General features: G+C 43.1%; 1 non-coding gene across 1 annotated transcript; it reads left to right on the top strand.

Annotated features, from left to right (window-relative positions):
* Nucleotides 1-1373: 1373 nt before the first annotated feature.
* LOC112087409 lies at nucleotides 1374-1480 on the top strand. The gene has a single exon (XR_002900091.1). It is a non-coding gene; the product is annotated as a small nucleolar RNA R71 (small nucleolar RNA).
* The last annotated feature ends 5067 nt before the right edge of the window (nucleotides 1481-6547 follow it).

Here is a 6547-nt window from a genome sequence, read left to right as displayed (position 1 = left end):
TAGTAGAGGCCCAATGGCACAAGGGAGGGTGAAACTCCCTGGATCAGTCAACTTTCTTGGAACCGCCTTTCTCTGAATGATGGCACTGCATTCATGACTCAATACCACCATACCTTGAAGTTCTTTAGTCTTGTTCAGAATGGCATCTTTCAAAAACTTACCCATCTTTGGCATCATTAAAAATGCATCAATGAGAGGCATTGTGAGTGGTGTCTCATTGAGAGCCTTCTCAAATACAGCTCTTGCCTTGTCTACAAGTTGCTTCTTAAATCTCCCTGGAAATGGGAGCTTGGGTTGGTATGGAGGTGGTGGGACATATATATTTTCTGGTTCAGGTTCCTTTTCCACTTCTTTACCCTTTTCTTTCTTGGATCTTTCAGCAACTTGATCATCTTTTAAGGCTGCCTCCCCCTCAGTTTGATCATTGTCCCCAATGATCACATTGTTGTGCTCAATACCAGGTAGCTCCTTGCCACTTCTCAGTGTAATGGCTTTAGCATATTCCTTGGGGTTGGGTTAAGGCTTTGCCAAGTAATCGGCCTTGGTTCCTTGAGCTAGATGCCTGATTTTGCTTCAATTCCTTGATGTCCTGCTGCATTGATGCATACTGGCTTGCAAACACTTGTTGACCTTGAAGCAGCTGTTGCAGAATCCCAACCATATCTGACCCCATCTGTGGCTGCTGGTGAACAGGTGCTGACTGGAACTGGTGTTGAACCGGCGCCTGCTGCTAGAACTGTGGTGGACCAAACCCTGGCGGTGCCTTTTGCTGCTGCTGTGAACTGAAACCAGAACCCTGAAATGGTTGCTGTTGCTGACTAAAACCCTGATTCTAAGCAAACTGATTCTTGGGTTGAAAAGACCCTTGAAAGTTGTTCTTGGGAACAAAGTTCTGTGGAGCTTGAGAAGTGGGATAGACTTGGTCTTGTGGGTTTGCTACATTGGGATTCCTGTAAGAGAGGTTTTGATTGGCATTGCCATACTGATATCTTTGGAACCTCTGATTCCCAATGTAGTTAAGCTCTTCCTGAGTAAGACCCTCTTCACGGATGTTCTCAAAGATTTGAAAAGGTTCCTCATACTCTCCTACAAAGTGCATTGGCTTTTGAGTGGCCAATAACACCTTGTCCAGCTTGCTTTCAAGTGTTTTAAAGTACTTCTCATACCTTTGATCCCTGCTTGAACTCTCACTCCTATTGGCTCTCTCAAAGTCTTCTCCATATGTATCATTGCCCATTGCTAAGTTCTCAACCAGCTCTAAAGCAGCATGAATCTCCTTTCCCAGAAAGTTTCCATTGGAGGCAGTATCCAGCTGGTTTCTAATCTTGAGAAAAGCTCCTCTATAAAGTGTGCTGAGAAGTGAAGCCTCACTAAACCCATGGTGTGGACATTGGTTGGTGTAGCTCCTGAATCTCTCATATGCTTCACCAAAACTCTCATTGCTGTGTTGAGTGAAGCTAGAGATTTGGTTTCTCAGTTTAGCTGTTCTAGAGGTGGAGAAGAACTTGGATAGAAATGCCTGCTTGCATTGCTCCCAGGTCTGAATGGATCCTCTTGGGAGGTTCTTCTCCCATTGGTGAGCTTTGTCACCAAGACTGAAGGGGAATAATCTGAGCTTGAAGCTATCCTCAGAAACTCCATTTATCTTTGTCAGGTCACACAATTTATCAAATTGATCCAAGTGTTCCAAGGGATCTTCCATTGCCAATCCATAGAACTTTGAGTTCTGGACCATATTCAACAAGGATGCCTTCACTTCAAAGTTGTTGTTTTGCACAGGTGGTGCTTGAATTCCAGCTCCATACTGATGAGCATTGGCCCTGTCATTTTCTCCAACATAGACCTGTGGCTGCTCATATCTCCTTTGCTGGTGTTGTCTTTGCTGGACATTGGCCTGATGACTTTGCTGATGTGCTGGAGCTTGTCCCTGGTGGACATAAGCTTGCTGTTGATGCACCTGTTCCTGATGAACATTACCCTGATGTAACCCTTGACCAGCTCCATTACCAGCTGCATTACCAGCTCCATTACCCTGAGCATGTTGCTCCTGAGCCGGTTGCTCCATGTCAACCACATGCTCTCTTTGATCTTCCATATCAGCCGGATCAATCTGTCTTCCACGCCTATCCCTTCTCCTCCTTGGAACCAAAAGACTAATGTTTTCGTTTAAGGGGAAAGGTGGACCACAGCTTCTTGATCTGGACCTGGTGTTCATGCACCTGAAACTCACAACCAGAACTTGAAAGAAATTAGAAAACATAGAAGAAAATGCTTGATCTCAAGAAATGACACAATCTTAATGCTATCACACTTTGGCAACGGCGCCAATTGATAACTTTGAGTTTTCAAGGCTCTAAATGAGGGGTTATCAATCCCTTTTGTCACTTTGCAGTACAAAGGGTATCAATCCATCATGTGTAGACACTAAGATGCAGTATCAGTTCTTAATTTAAGCCAAATGAGTGAGGTTTTGATGATTAATGACAACTAAGAATGGAAAACAAGGATTAAAGCTAATGATCAACTTAAACAAGCAAGTAAATGAGCTAAATGAGGTGAGAATGTATGTAAGATGATGAGAAAGGTCTTAGACATGATAGTGGATTAGGGTGCCTTTAGTGTTAAACTAGTGAGCTAATGAATCATGTGATCAAGCAAACCATTCAACTTAAACATCATTAATTAAGCTAATCCTCTCATGGAGGCATTAATTTCTATGCTAAAACTAACCTAATCATCATTAGTGAAACATGAATCAACAAGCATTGAGAACCAGTTTAATCTGTCATTTAAGCATATAAACAATCATTCCCATGATGAATACTACTTAAACCTCTAACAACCTTGGTTCAGGCATTTCATCAAACACTTTTGGTGCATGAAATGCCCAGAATCTAGACCACATATGATGTGTATGGATCTGGCATTAAAAACAGGTTGTAGAGAATGGAATATGATTGATCTAACCCCTAAGCTCACTAATCTACCACCTAAGCACCCTAATCTACATATCTAAGACCTTAATATGGGGATTACTCACTAATCATAATCAACACACTAAATCCTTTGCAAGTTGTGTTGTTAATCATGATTAGAAGTGTGTAAATGGAGATGGAGATGATAGATAATGATGGATTTGCAGCTTTAAACACAAGATCTCTCAAACTCTCTTCATTAAAACGCCCAAAATCAGATATTTCTCTTCAAAAGGAATTTTCTTACACAAAAGAGGCAAAAAGAATATGGAATAAAGCTTAAGTCCTTGGAATAAAACCCTTAAAACTATATATAGGTCTTTAATACGAACCGGGTCAGCCCGGAACAAACCGGGTCCTGACCCGGCTTTAATGGGTGAAATGACGAGTGTGCGAGTTGGTCAGGAGCTTCCCAAGTCGCATGCCCAAGTCGCACAGCCAAAGAAGCAGTCTTGTGAGCCTTAAGTCCTTTAGTCTCAGCCGCATTCCCATCTAGGTGTGTTTTGCGACTCTTTGTGCGATTCAGTCTTCTTCCTCTTCAACTCGCATGACCAAGAAAAAATCTGGAGAGAATATGTGTGCGACTTGGTCCTCCTTGTGTTCCATGTCGCATGCCTAACTCGCACAGCCAAAGAAAGAAGCTTGAACGAGATAGAACCCATGTAAGCCCAGCCGCATTACTCTCTCGGTGTGATTTGCGAATCTTCATGCGGCTCAGTTCCCTTTGCTCTTTAACTCGCACGAAAATGTAGCAGGGGCCTTCAGAATTATGTGTGGGATGGTGTTCATCACTCCCAAGTCGCATGCTCAAGTCGGTGTAAATTGCGAGTCTTCATGCGGCTCAGTTCCAAGCTTGGCCAACTCGCATGCTCAAGTCGCACGCTTGTGGACTTAGTATTTTTCCTGCTCGGGAACCGTAGACCTTACCCAGTGACACCTCACCCGCACATCTCAATACGCAGCTCAATCCCCAGACATTAATCTCCAAGCATTGCGAGTTAACCAAGTCGCAAGACTATCTCGCAGCCTTCAGGTCTCCTCGGACCATTTCACATTCAGGGGAGAGTAACTTCCAGGATACTGGTCCAAATGACGCGATTCCAACTTCAGTTGAAATAGTACTCAGATATCTTCAACTTTGGTTAAGGAACCTTCGGCACTTGGGATTGGGAAGTGGAAGGTGCCTTGGAGGGCTCATCTTTGCAGTGCATTGACACGGTCAGAAAGAGGCTTCTAGACATGTGTCCATTCCAGAAACGTTATCTTCTTGCTCATAGCTCCAATTTGAATGATCTCAAACGTCCTGGAAAGAGGACTCAAATATGTCAAATCTTGATGAAGGCCTGTATACTGAATCGGTCTGGAAGTGCATCATCCTTTGCATTCTTCGGAGCTCATCGGGTCGGTCCAAAACGGCAGCGATACAGGCGTGCCTTCCGACGAGCTTAACTCTCTGCTCACGCCTCCAAATCCTATGATTCTACCTGATCTGGAACCATGATTCAATCTTCTCTAACTTTGATGAAACACCTGGCAACTGAATCGACCGGCAAGACTTTCAGGCGACGCGATTTCTGAGATGTGTCTGTATCCGAAAATTTTGGCTGAGAAACCTTAGCCGCAGTACGCGTTTTGGCCGATAGGCTCACTCGCGGTACACGGAAAACGCCGAGAAAATCTGCCTGCGGTACGTGAGAATCGCCGAGAACCTCTAAAAACCCATTTTCACCATCTTTCAAGTCCTGATCGCCATTTCTCTTCCTGGATTCACCTTTTCAACTCCAAATAGCTCCAAATACACCTGATAAACACTCCAAACATGCAAAGACTCACTGGGACCTAATGCAACTCCTAAGTTCTAAAACAAACCCTAAAGACCTAAAATGCATGAAATAAGATATGATTTGAGCTGAAATATACAACCTAAATGATGCAAATTATGAACATATCAATCTGTTCCATTCTTGCATCAACCTCCCGTGCCTTGAGCTCGAATTTGTTCAGCCTGTGCTTGATCTCTTGCAACTCTTCGTCTGTCTTCTCTCTATACCAGGAGGCGGATTCCCTGACTTCCTTGATCTCCTGCTTCGATTCGACAATATCACTTGAGTTTTGTATGATGTCATACCCTTGTCTTGTCTGCTCTGTTGCGACTTGGTGGATCATCCCAGCTAGTGTTTGTGCGTCTTTATGAGTTTTTTCTTCCAGAAGTCGAACATGATTGGCCTGATCATCGAACTTTCTGTTGAACTCTTCAGAAAATTGAATCTATTCTCTTGAGCAAGATGTTTTATCATTCCTTCGAGGCGTCCCAAACGTCTGCTGATCCTCAAGTTTTCCTCTTGCTGAGTAGGGTTCTGCGGTGGAGGATGATAGGCGTGTGGCTTGAAATAGGTCGGAGGAGGACCATAAGGACCTTTCCGGCGTCGAACAGGCTCTCTGCGCCGGTGGTATGGATGATTTGACTAGCTGTATCGATCCATGTAGCTAAGATCTCGGGCTTGGTGTTCTTCTCTGCGTCTGCTGGCTTGAGGAGTGTTGTAAAATCCTCCCTCATAGTAGGGATTTCAATTTATAGGATCCATTTTCTTCTGAAATGGAAACAAAATAACCAAAAAATGGAAATATGCAGAAAAAGGGGTTCTAGAGTCGATTTACCAACTTTTCTTAGGGTTTTGCGGAAAAGAAAATGCGTGCCTTCCCCGGCAACAGCGCCAAAAACTTGATGTTGGTGTGTCGTGAGGGTTGTCAAGTTTTACCCTAAATGAAATCAATAGCCACAAGTGCACAACTGATCGATTGTAGTACTTAGGGATCGAATCCACAGGGAAGAAGGTGTGTCGTGAGGGTTGTCAAGTTTTACCCTAACTGAAATCAATAGCCGCAAGTGCACAGCTGATCGATTGTAGTACTTAGGGATCGAATCCACAGGGAAGAAGGATCTTTCCTGCAAAAGCCTTCGAAAGAAATATAAAGTAAGGAAGTCTAGAACCAGACGAGTTTTGTGAGGGTTTTGGTGGTGTGTTTAAAACGTAAAAACGAATCTTAAAGATAAAATACGGTAGTTAAAATGACCTAATAACTAAACTTAACGAAAACGAGTAAAAACGAAAAAACGGCTAAACCTAATTGCTTAAATGAAAATCGATTGAAAGAGTAAAGATACTAGATTAAAGCTTGAATAAAAATCGGTGTAAATCTATACGAAAGAAAGCGTTGGGGTTCAGGGAAGTTATCTCAGGGGTATGAACGATTCAAAACATTGCTAGAGAGTAAATTTGATAAGATCTTAGCTTAAACTTTTCAAACTGGAGTCACGGACGTATGAATACGCCACTGTCGTGATCATAGACAACTATCTCTCTTAACCCTGACCAGTAGGTTTCCACTCTGGCCCTGGAAAAGAAGAGGTGCATTAAGTTTAAGACTCGTCAACATTCACAGATCGCCATAGGTAGGTTTCCACTCCTATGTTTGTTTTGCTCTCCAAAACTAGATCTGACACCAGATGAACACTTTCGTGTCACCAAGCATCTGGATCAGATTGTAGTTCATGATGCTACTCTCATGCA

This window comes from Eutrema salsugineum, unplaced genomic scaffold (genome assembly GCF_000478725.1).
Source record: "Eutrema salsugineum unplaced genomic scaffold, Eutsalg1_0 scaffold_18, whole genome shotgun sequence".
NCBI classification, from domain to species: Eukaryota; Viridiplantae; Streptophyta; class Magnoliopsida; order Brassicales; family Brassicaceae; genus Eutrema; species Eutrema salsugineum.
Note: the sequence above shows the minus strand (reverse complement) of the source record. Positions and strands in the feature narration are given on the sequence as shown.